Here is a 12,424-nt window from a genome sequence, read left to right on the forward strand (position 1 = left end):
ATCCTGTGACCTTCAGTGAATGAGAAGATGCTGTGTAACAAATTATCACAGATTTAGCAGCTTAAACAGCACAAACTTATCACTTCACAGTTTCTGTGGGCCCCAACGGTGGGTGCCAGTCAGCCGGTGCCCCTGCTCAGGAGCCCACCGGTCTGAAATCAACATGTCGGTGGGGGCTGGGTTCCCCTCAGGGGCCCCTGGTTGTCAGAATTCAGGTCCTTGGGATTGTAGGACCATGTTTTCCATTTTCTTGCTGGCTGCTAGCTGGGGCCACTCTTTTTCCTAGAAGCCACCCTGAGGTCCTAATTCCTACGGCCCCTCCTCTCCCATGAGAATTCTTTTTTTTCAAGACATCACATGCAAATGCTTATATTGGTTATCCCCCAGAACAACACTAGGAATTGCTACTATCCCCATTTTTCAGATAAGGAAACTGAAGCACAGCAAGGTTACTTGTCTAGTCTAAGGTCACATGACCAGCCAGGTTTCAGAATTGACATTCGTATACAGATTGTCTGATAGTCTGGCTCCCAAGTCTTTGTTTTTAAAAAGAGCACTCTAACTTATTTAGGTTCCTTAAACTTTAGGGTAATATTTAATATTTTATAAGTTTCATAAGGTTCAATAAAGATGAATTTATTCATCACATTCTGTATTTATTTCCCTGTTTAAAATTCTAGGTCATGTCTTTGCCCAGATTTCTATTTTTTTTTTATGTTTATTTATTTTGAGAGGTGGGAGGACAGGGCAAAGAGAAAGTGTGAGAGTCCCAAGCAAGCTCAGCACTGAGCCTGATGCAGGGCTTGATCTCACAAACCATGAGATCACGACCTGAGTCAAAATCAAGAGTTGGGCATTCAACCCATTGAACTACCTAGGCACCCCTGCCCAGATTTCTATTGTTATTTAGAACAGAGGAAATTAGAAAATATGTTCCTATTGGGTTATATCTCTTTTCAGTTTGTTTAAGCTATTTTTCTTTTTTCAATACAGCCATTGTAATCTTATTTATCAGTCTTTCTATTTGAGTATCTGGGTGTGGCTTATGGTTTATAGTTATAGTTCCATTTTTAGAATAATTTCTAATTTGGGGCGCCTAGGTGTCTCAGTCTGTTATGCATCTGACTTCACCTCAGGTTATGATCTCACAGCTCGTGAGTTCAAGCCCCGTGTCAGGCTCTGTGCTGACAGCTCAGAGCCTGGAGCCTGTTTCGAATTCTGTCTCCCTCTCTCTCTGCTCCTCCCCTGCTCATTCTCTGTCTCTGTCTCTGTCTCTCCTTCAAAAATAAATTTAAAAACATTAAAAAAATTTAGAATAATTTCTAATTTGGTTATAAGTAGGCATTAAAAGACATATTTGTGCATTTTAATTTCTATTAATGTTATTATAAAGAAGTATTTTAAAATATGCTATAAAATGATATTATGGCCAAAATTGATACCACTAAAATGAAAAAGAGAATTTTGTACAAAATTAGTAATATTTCAATACCAAATTCAATGTTAATCTAATCTAATTTCATTTAACCATGTAAGGTATATTATTTAGGAAAAAAGTTTGGAAGAAAATCCACAAATATCATCACAGTTTCTCAGAGTGATGAAGTTTTGGGCTTTTTATTCTCTCCTCTTCTTTCCCCACAAACTATCTAACATTTTAAAATTCTTTTCACTTTTCAATGAATTTTGCATTATAATGTGGGTACCGAGAAAAGAGGTTACGATTTTCCTTCGCTTGTAGTAAATGTCAAGGCATATATGTACCTACTCTCTACTACAGGAGTCTGGGATACCTAGCTAGCTCTTTCTTGAAATGTCTGCAAATAGAAATAGTGTTGTAAGATGTCCCTGTTATTTTTCTCTATGCCCTGAACTAAGTAGTCTGGTTATAGCTATTTTCAAAAATAAAATGTTATTTCCCAAGAAGGAAAACATAACGAATTGAGAAACTGTAAATAAGGTGAAGTCATAGCTCCTGGACGATTAAAGGATACAGCGGATCCAGAGTTCAAGGTGAGACCCATGTGGATGTGGTGGGTAAGGATAGCACCTAACCTTGATATATGCTGGCCTATTGACAAGCACAAGCACGCAGGCAACTTAAAGCAATGATAGTTAAACAGTGCGACCGCACAGCATCACCGAGTGCCATATCTTGTTAAGCAAGACCCTATTTAAACATGTGATAGCTACACAGGTAGTGAGCATATCACAACACAGAGTTGTGGAGTCACTATGTTGTACACCTGAAACTAATGTAATATTGTGTGTCAACTATACTTCAAAAAAAAAGATGATATCTATTGTAATCTCAAACGCTGTGACTCTATTGAAAGTGAGGATTCTTGTTCCCTTTTTTTCCTTGGGGGCTCTTGTCCCTAAAGAATGTTCTTAAAAATACAAAGCATTAGGTAAATATTAGGTAAAGCCATTTTAAATATTTTGCAAATATTAAATATATATGCAAATATGTACATGGATATAATTTTATGAAGTACACACACAAGTATAGTCCCTGCCTTTTTCCTTAGCTTCCTTTATTTTATTGCTCCATTTTCGTATGTCCAGGTGACTCTCTCCCCATCTGTGAAACTCTTGTGTGTGGTGTGTGTGTGTATTCTAAATATTTGGGTGTTTTTTTTCTTATGTGGCCTTATTAATTTCCCTATGGAGCACTGGCTTGTAATATTAAATAGATTACCTATATCTGTGCTAAGATGAGAAGAATAATCAGAAAATGTAATGAAATAACACAAAGCAAATGGCAGTGAAATCACTATGGTTTTATTTTTCCATTTATTTTTTTCACATCCAACCAGATAGTTAAGAGTAAAACTTCTTTCACAATCAATATACATTTCCTCTATCACTGGAAAGAACAAAAAGACTTTGGATTTACCTGTTTTACAAGAAAAATTCTTGGAATATAGTAACCAAATCTCCTGGCTTTAAACTAATACCATGTCAACATGGTAACAAGTGTTCTAAGAGAGCAAAGTAGCAATTGCCTATTTGGCCAACATAGTGAAAAACGTTACAGATTTCAAATTCCCCACATATGTTTTCCTTCATTAGAATTTAGCTACTTTGGGTCTTAAGTCTCCTGGTATTGTGTGCCTGACTCATTTAAGTCACCCTGACATCTGCTCAGAATTAGTCACCATGCCCAGTAGGTCTAACAGGATTCACTCAGGTGGAAAGCCGGCAGCCCTCTTAGACAGAATAATAAAGTGAAAGCCTACTTTCTTCTCCTGTCCAACCTACAGGGCAGTAGCAGGATATACTATTTCCAAAGGCTATGGAAATGTACAAGCCTTCCAGTTAGAGAAGTAAAACTACAGTTTCTCATGGGGAAATCAGATCCTGAAACCATACTCCATGACAAACATTTTTAACAATTTTTTTTCTCTCATCCCAATTCACTGAAAATAATGAGATATGAAAAAAACATCAGATATAAGCAGAAACCAATTAACAGGCAGTCTCCACAGCATCTAGGCCACCCTAATTAAAACAACCTTGCAGACTGGTTAAATGAATCACAAATCATTCACCAGTTTGAAAACGTTACTGTGATAGAGGTACTCTATTCCAATAGGTGCTATTAGATGCTTTGGCTTAAGAGTTTCCCTTGCCTACAATGATTATCTCTTTTGGTAGTCAGTCAAGATTACTGACTCTTTTAAAAGTTTATTTATTTATTTTGAGAGAAAGAGAGAGCGCACAAGCAGGGGGGGGAGGGGCAGAGAGAGAGAGGGAGAGAGACAGAGAATCCCAACATCGACATGGGGCTCGACCCCACAAATCATGAGATCACGACCTGAGCCAAAATCAAGAGTCAGACACTTAACCAACTGAGCCACCCAGACGCCCTTCCACATTATTGACCTTTAGTCTGAGTGACCACCGTCAGCCTCCGCTCCTCCATTCTCGCCCTTTTATTTCATATATGTTAACCAGCACCTGTGCTGGATACCCACCTATGTTGCCCTGTGCATGTGGTGCTTTACTAATCCTTTCCCAAGCTCCCTTGGCTATTCTTGCAGATTGTTATGGCTACTGAGGCCTCCTAACTTCCCTTGCTCACATTTGACCTCAACAGGCATCGGTCTTTGAACAAATATTGACCAGGCTGAATGACAGGGGATGCTCTTGGCACTGAGGGTCGTCAGCAGGAAGACAGACATAAACCATCACTACAGAGCTGACTTTCAGAAACTAGTTATCCACGCCTGGATGTATCAATGCTTCTTAAAGCGGCTTCCTCGGACCATGACTGTCAGAATCAGTCGGTCTGCTTACTGAAAGTTTTGATCCCTGGGTCCCAACCAAGACATATTGTATATCAGAATCCAGACAAAGAAGAAAGTATGCATTTAAAACTAAGCACTCTTCTTCACTCTATAATTATTATGCACAATAAAGCAAAGGAATTATTGGTATGTATAAGTGTAGTGGGGAGAGAAAAGGGTACATTTGGTGAATGAGGGGTACATTTGATGAAGCTCGAGTCTCCAGATATGCCCCACAGTATTACCAGCAACTTCGTTCAGGTTTGGATGGGATTCAACCAGAGTTTCCCAACTTTGAGAATACGGGCTAGCAAGAATCACTATGTTCTAAGGGCCTTTGTCAGGTAGGCTGAGGTCTGGAGAAGTTCCCAAAGAAGTTGAGTGAAAACCAAGGCGGAAACAAATTTGTCCCAGAGTTAAAATAAGTTAGAAAACTCAGTGGATATTTTTGTTCTGTAAATATCAGCCCTGATCATTGAATACTATACATAAGCCTAATTTCAAGTCCCATTTATTGCTAAGGTAAAGCTCTTTGTGTATTTCCTACCTTTTTACGATTGTTTCAAGAAATGGGCTGGAGTGAGACAAAAGGTTCTGGGCCTTCGCTGAGCTGAGGAAGACAAGTGTTGAGAAATTTGTCAGAGTTAATGGGGAAGGATTCATGGCAGCATCCAGGTTTAGCTAGAGAGAGAAAAACAGAGACAGAGAGGAAGAGAGAGGGGGGGGGAGTTTTCTCCTAAAAACATGTCCTTATTAAACACTCCAAGAATGGCAGTAGTTCAGCACCGATAAGAGGAAGTATTAATACTGGGAAACATGCAGTATTGGAAAAATTATTTTGTCCTTGAGACAATTTCCACTGGCTTTGAGAATTTGCAGCTAAGGTGATTTACCAACTTCAGGCAAGAAGCGGGCAAGACTCAACAAACAACAGATATACATAAGAGAATAGTCATTAAGGAGTGCCTACTATAAGGCAGGCACTTAACATAAGAGAATTTTGCACACTTAAACACCCCTGCGAGGGAAATAGTATTGTTCTCTTTTTACAGTAGAGGAAATCGAGGTTCAAAGAATTTAAATGGCTTTCGCAAGATACCACAAGTGATCCTACTAGAGTTGGGATAAAAGTAGATTTGTCTATGGGGCACCTGGGTGGCTCAGTCGGTTAAGCGTCCGACTTCGGCTTAGGTCATGATCTTGCAGTCCGTGAATTCTAGCGCCACGTCGGGCTCTGTGCTGACAGCTCAGAGCCTGGAGCCTGCTTCGGATTCTGGGTCTCCCTCTCTCTCTGCCCCTCCCCCACTCTCAAAAATAAATAAATATTAAAAAAATGTTTTAAGTAGATTTGTCTACTTGAGAAGATATTCCTTCCTATTATAATACACTTGGATAACTTAAAAACAAGTTATTAAAAAAGAAACCTTGGCTCTTGACAAGACGGTAAAGTGACATTGGCTCCTATTACTGGACAAACCCAGAAGAAGCCACATAAATAAAAGGAATATATATAGTTCTGACAAGCCAAAGAAAAATCAACCAACTAACCAATGAACAACCCATCAGAACCCTTGATAATGATATCAGTTATGGTCTAATGTGGAGACAAAAATGGTGGCTCTGAGCAGAGGAAGGCCTGATGCCAAACTTAGGATACAGGCTAGGTGACAAGGTTTGATCTGTGTTCTTCATTCTCTGCTGCATTATCCGGGGGGGATCATGGATGCACATCACTAGATGTGGGTGCTCCAGAAAGAAAAGAGTTCAGGAGAAATCCAAGTGTTTGGTCTGAGCAGCTGGAAATACGGGGTTCTGATTTACTGAGCTGAGGAAACACAGAGTAGAAGAAAGGGTAGGAAGGAAAATATAATGTTCCAGTTTTGGGTTTTTTTTTAATTAACTTTAAGGTATTACATCACCTGGATACCTATAGTACTATATTATCCAGAAAACAATTTTAATATCAGGCAATAGTAGTATTTAAAAAAATGACACAGTATAAGGAAGAACATATCTATGCTGGCAAAAGGCATAATGGAAACATGATTATACATATTTATATATTTATATATATGTATATTCAGATATTTACATACTTTATGTTCAATATATTAATGCTATATTTTAATTCTATAATTATATATATTTATATACCTTTATATTCTACATTTTAATGCTATATTTTTAATTCTATAATTTTATATATATGTGTATATATATATATATATATATGTACTTTTATATTCTATATTTTTAATGCTTTGACATCTGGGACCTTGCTGACATTGGACAAACTGCCCCTCCCAGTGTCAGCCAATTCCTAGACATATTAAATGAATGGACTCACACACCAGCACTGCCCCTCCTCCCCAGTGCATCTTTCATATGCAAATCAAACAATACCCCAACCAGCTCCTTTATCAGGCTTTCACATTCCCAGCCAAGAGTCCCCTGCACTAATCACCACGGGGCCAGGTACCAGACCACCAGGGAAGACCCTTATGCCCCAGAGCCTACTGAAGTTCTTCAATTTAGCCAATCCCAAACCGGTTTACTCTGCATGAACTCACTCTTTCCATAGAAAGCACATAAAAGGTCTGGCCCACATTTTCATCTCCCTCTTTCTGCCTGCTGACTGACTCTCATGCCTCCCTGTGTGTCTGCCCCCACAGAATGGCCTGCCCCCTTCTTGTACAATCTGTGAGCATAACAATCGTTTCAATGGTGGTCATTTCCTGATCTGTTGACCTTTCCATACCTCAATAAAACCTATATTTTATAACATATGTGTGCAAAATATAATAATTTCAGGTAAATACAGCACCAACTGGCAGACTATGGAGGCACACTCTCAGAAACTGACAGAACAGATAAATAGGCAGAGAACTTCACAACAGTTGTGTGTTTTTCTACTACACCTGGAACACTCACCAATTTTACTATGAACCAGTTCTCAAAAAACAGTCTCAAGTCTCAATAAAATGCAAAGAATCAACATAATGTAGTCTTTCTTCCCTAGCCACAATACAATAAAATTAAAAATCAATTACCAGGGGCACTTGGGTGCCTCAGTTGGTTAACTGTTTGACTCTTGATTTTGGCTCAGGTCATAATTTTACAGTTCCTGAGATTGAACCCCAGGTAGAATTCTACACTGAGAGTGTGGAGCCTGGCTGGGATTCTCTCTCTCTCTGTCTCTCTGTCTCTCTCTCTCTGTCTCTCTCTCTCTGCCCCTCCATTGCTCTCTCTTTTTCTCTCTCAAAATAAATAAATAAACTTTTAAAAATGTTTAGAAAATAAATCAATTACCAAAGAATACCTCAAAATGAAATTGCTTTATGAATTCATAACATATTGCTAATTAATTTTGTTAAAGACAGTCACATAAAGGGAAGTATACATAAAAGTAATTGTCAATGAAAACACTATACACTGATATTTGTGAGATGGTTCTAAAGTAATATTTATGTCTTGTTATATAGCTCTAAATGTACTTATCAGAAAACAAGAAATATTTAAAATATAGAACTGAACACTCAAATTAAGAACCTGGATAAAAGAAATGTAGCAACTCCTTTAGTAATATGATGAAAGAAAAATAATCATAAGATCAAAACATACATATCAGACAACCAAAAAGTGGATACAATAACAACATATTGGAATTCTGATTCACTGAAAAGATCAACATGATGGTGAAACCTCTAGCAATATAGAAAACAAACAAAAAAAAATAAATTGCATACAAACAAAATACATACAAGAAGAAAAGGATAATTTTAGATTCAGGGAGGTTAATGGAACAAGAGAATAGTATTGATCAGATATATACTCAATAGCCTAAACCAAGTTGATGGATTTATGAAAAATTTACAAAACAACAAAGTTGGTGAGAAAAGAAATAAAAATCCTAAAGGAACAAATATCTTTGAAAGTTGAGCAATGAGAGTAATAAACAATAATTTCCATTCTTTCCTGAAATACCCCTGACCAGATGAATTATGCCAAAATTTCAAGGAATGGAGACAGACAAATCTGCTTAATCCATTTTCTAAGACTTACGTAAACTTGATGTCAAAACCACAATAAGAAGACTGCAAGAAGTAAACTATCAGTTCATTGCACTTAGAATTATAGTTTAAAAATATTAAATATGTTTAAAAAGTTATCCATGACACTCAAGAGCTTTTAACCAAAATATGTATTGAATTTTATCTGTATTTTATATGCATTGAACAAAATACATGGTGTTCTCTTTTGTCTGCTCATGTGACAAATTACATTTGCAAATTGCTTTAACTGCTGGGCTCTGTATTTACCAGAAAATGTCTGCAAAGATCCAAAAGGAGACATGTACTTAAACTTCATCACTCTATTTTTTGCATGTAGATTAGTGATGGTTTGGTAGCAACACAAGTGTCCATAAATGGAAACACTGAAAAATAAAATATGGTGGATGCAGTCAAGGGGAAACTGTCCAGTAGAATGAAGGATTGAATGTGATGAATGCACAGCATCATGGGTAGAACTCCATGCATAGCAATGAGTAATAGAAGTAGAAAACAGAATGAAATGCATAGCGTAATTTAATATATGTTAAAATATATACATATAGAAATGATACATAATTATTAAAGGATGTATGTATATCTAACATAATATGTGTATTAAGGACATTAGCATGCTATTACATAGCACAACACTGTACATTATAGTAGTGTAGTGTAACATAGCGTAATGGGAGGAAGGGTAAAAGGTGGTCCTAGTGAAAACAGACAAAACAAAGTAAGCCAGGGAAAAATAAAATGGCAAACCAACATCTTTGCACAAACTAATGAAACAGTGTGCTTTGAATTGAGGAGTACACAAATTCAAATCTATGCACGTGAGGAACACCAAACTTTTAAACTAAACAGTGAACCAGGAAGAATTCTCATGTCAAACTGTATTCTATTTCCTTTCTTCCTATACATGAGACTTTCCAAAGACCTCTAAAGATATATTGTATCCTTAAATGTCTCTTTGTTCAATTTCTACATTATGCTTTTATGGAAACTTGAAGTCAAATTCTAAATGTAAATTTGGGTCAACCACTGTGATGGCGAGTTTCGTGTGCCAATTTGGCTACAGCTTAGTACCCAGTAATTCAAACACTAATCTAGATATTGCCGTGAGGGTGTTTTGTCGATGTGGTTAACACCTATAGTCAGTTGACTTTGACTAGATTACCCTCAATAATGTGGGTGAGCCTCACCCAATCATCTGAAAGTCCTTAAGAGCATAACTGAAGGTTTTCCTGAGAAAGAAGAAATCCCACCTCTCAAAAGCATCCCCTGATCCTGCTGGAGGGTTTCCAGCCTGGTGTTCTGACCTTCTGATATCAGATTTACCCAGCCAGACTCCACAAGTACATTCACCAATTCCTTGAAAAAAATGTGTGCGTGTGTGTGTGTGTGTGTGTGTGCGTGCACGCATGTGCATATATAATTCCATTTCTCTAACGGAACCCTAACTGATACAACCCCCAATTCTTGAACGTCAAAAACAAAAATCAAAATTATGAACAAAATGATCAGTACTTTTAAAACCAATAGTGAATTTGGTTTAAAGTAGGACAAGGGTACCCACCCGGCTGGCTCAGTTGGTGGAGCATGTGACTCTTGATCTCGGGGTCATGAGGTCAAGCCCCACATGGGCATGGAGCCTACTTTAAAAACACAATAATAAAGTAGGAGAGATCGCAAGAAAATCAAGAGGATCTTGGTCTGTTTTACTCTATTATGAATCCACTGTTTTGAATTTCTGGCATTACTATAGAAAGGTGTCTTTATGTATGAGTCTATATTAAGAGAGCTACCTCATTTTATAAATATTCTCTCAATTCACATCTGTGTGGGCTAGTTTATGGGCACATATCTTCATAGATGCAAGTATACAGAGAGGGGAAGATAATTTTAGGTAGATAGTTGATAAACTCATGTGGGAACAATAATGTCATTAACAAAACTTCTCAATCATTTTTACTCAGTTATGAACTGCTAACCCTCACATGAAGCATTTAGTAGACTTTTGGTAACCATAAATGATTCACTTGTTCAGATGCACTGAAAACCTTAGTTTTTCTCTGTGATTTCAAAACACTCAGTCAACTACCTCAACCAAACAACCCCCTCTCTACTGCCCCTTGGGGAGATTAAAACAACCTGTCAATGGTTTATTCTCTTGAAATGTCAGTTTTGCTGTTTGAATATTCAAGCCACAGTGGAGGATGTCAGAGGAAAGAAAAGCAGCCGCTAACCTTGTTTAAAAAAAAAAAGGCAGGTAATTGATCTTAGACTAATGTCAAACCTGGCTGTGCACATTTCCAAAAGGAATTTCTCATCATGGTTCTTTTCTGCATCTTTCCCCTCTCCCGCCCATGGCTTAACTTGTGTGTCTGAATTCAGCAGTGTGGCTGGGCAGGACTCCATCTCCTGGGCCTTCGGTGTCTTTTGCATCACCTTGACCTTGGCCTTGGAGGACAGACCACCTGCTTCCCTCAGCACATTCATCTCTCCACAAGCTCTGACTCTGTTCTTTCAAGTGAAAAGGCACCAAGTCTAGCCCGCTTTCCTCAGAGGCCATGCATTCTGCTTCAGCTGCCTGAACCTTCAATTATTCTCTTTGACAGAGAACCAAATGTGTTTGCCCTAAATATTACACCTTCCAAAACAAAATATTTTGAAGGTACATTTATTTTTCAATACACATGTTTATCGTCTCTTCCTTTAAACGGGTCTTGAAATTTGGGTAAAGGGAAAGCTAAGCATTGACAACAATTACAAGACGTTTTCTTCCCCAGATCGTGTTGTCTCTGAGAAGGAAACATTAAAGGCTCTTATTAGCTTTGTAGCCTTGAACAATTTAACGCTGAGCATCATCAATGAAATGCAAATGATAGCTATTTTGCTCAATAATTTAACAATTATGTGCATAACGTGCCTGGTACATGGTATTCCATAAATGGTAGCTATTACTATCATTAGCTTTCCCTCCAGCAGGGAATAAAGGACACCACCACACTTGATCTTCTCTTCCCTGTGATCTATGACTAGGGTCTCAGGATGGTCAGAGAAGCCTCAGCTCTATGCAACCTCAGATTCTCTCCCTGCCCATGATATAATACAGGCCTTTAACAGTACGGCAACTTTGTTCCCTGCTACCTGTTCAAGGGTCTTGACTCTACAATATCAGAGCAAACACATCATTGCCCTCTTCCCCATGAACCTCATTCAATCTGGACTTTGATATCATGAAATTGTTCATGTATGCATGCAAATTAGGTAATCTACTTCCCTCTAAAATACAGGGTTTATTCCAGCCAAAGGTTTTAAGCTGATAGAGCTGGAGAGGTCAATTTGTAACTGTGTTCCTCACGATCAGCACCGTATATTTAGAAGCATTGGTTTTGAAGTTTTGCCTTTAAAATGTTTTCATATAGTAGAGCTGCAACTGATTTTTCATAACCCAACTAAGAACGCTACCCACATGGCAAGGAGATGCAGCCAGCAGCAGAATTCAGGCATCAGAGATGAAACAAGGTGGAAGGAAACAGAGACAGAGCCAGATTCCGTACTGGAGCTGCCATTCCAGCATCTGCTACACAGAGCGTGTCAATATCAACTGGAGGAGCAGAGACAACCACCAGGCAGAGGACTGGACTTCACTCATTCTACAGAGACATCTGCTCCTTCCAAACCCTCTTCCGTGACCCCCAGGACTGGAAGGACGTTAGCACAAAAAAGAAAGGAACTTCTCAAGATGATGCCAAGTTCCCACCCCATTCCGCGCATTGCGAACTAGCCCTCACAAGGGAGGGAGAAGGGCTTTGAATTGGATATGAAATTAGAATTTTAAATGAGAGAACTAATTTCAATGATAAAAAATGACACAAGAGTTACAATCAGATCTAGATGTCATCAGGTGCTTGAAATGCAGCCAGGAAAAGAGATTTGACATAGTAATTTGGAAGCAATGACTGAAACAAAAATAAAAAAAATTTATGTTCACATCCCCAAAGCAGTTGAGACACCCCATAAGCCAACTGGTTATATAATCATTATTACTATTCTTTTTTTTTAATGTTTACTTAT

The sequence above is a fragment of the Acinonyx jubatus genome, chromosome D2, assembly GCF_027475565.1.
Source record: "Acinonyx jubatus isolate Ajub_Pintada_27869175 chromosome D2, VMU_Ajub_asm_v1.0, whole genome shotgun sequence".
NCBI lineage: Eukaryota > Metazoa > Chordata > Mammalia > Carnivora > Felidae > Acinonyx > Acinonyx jubatus.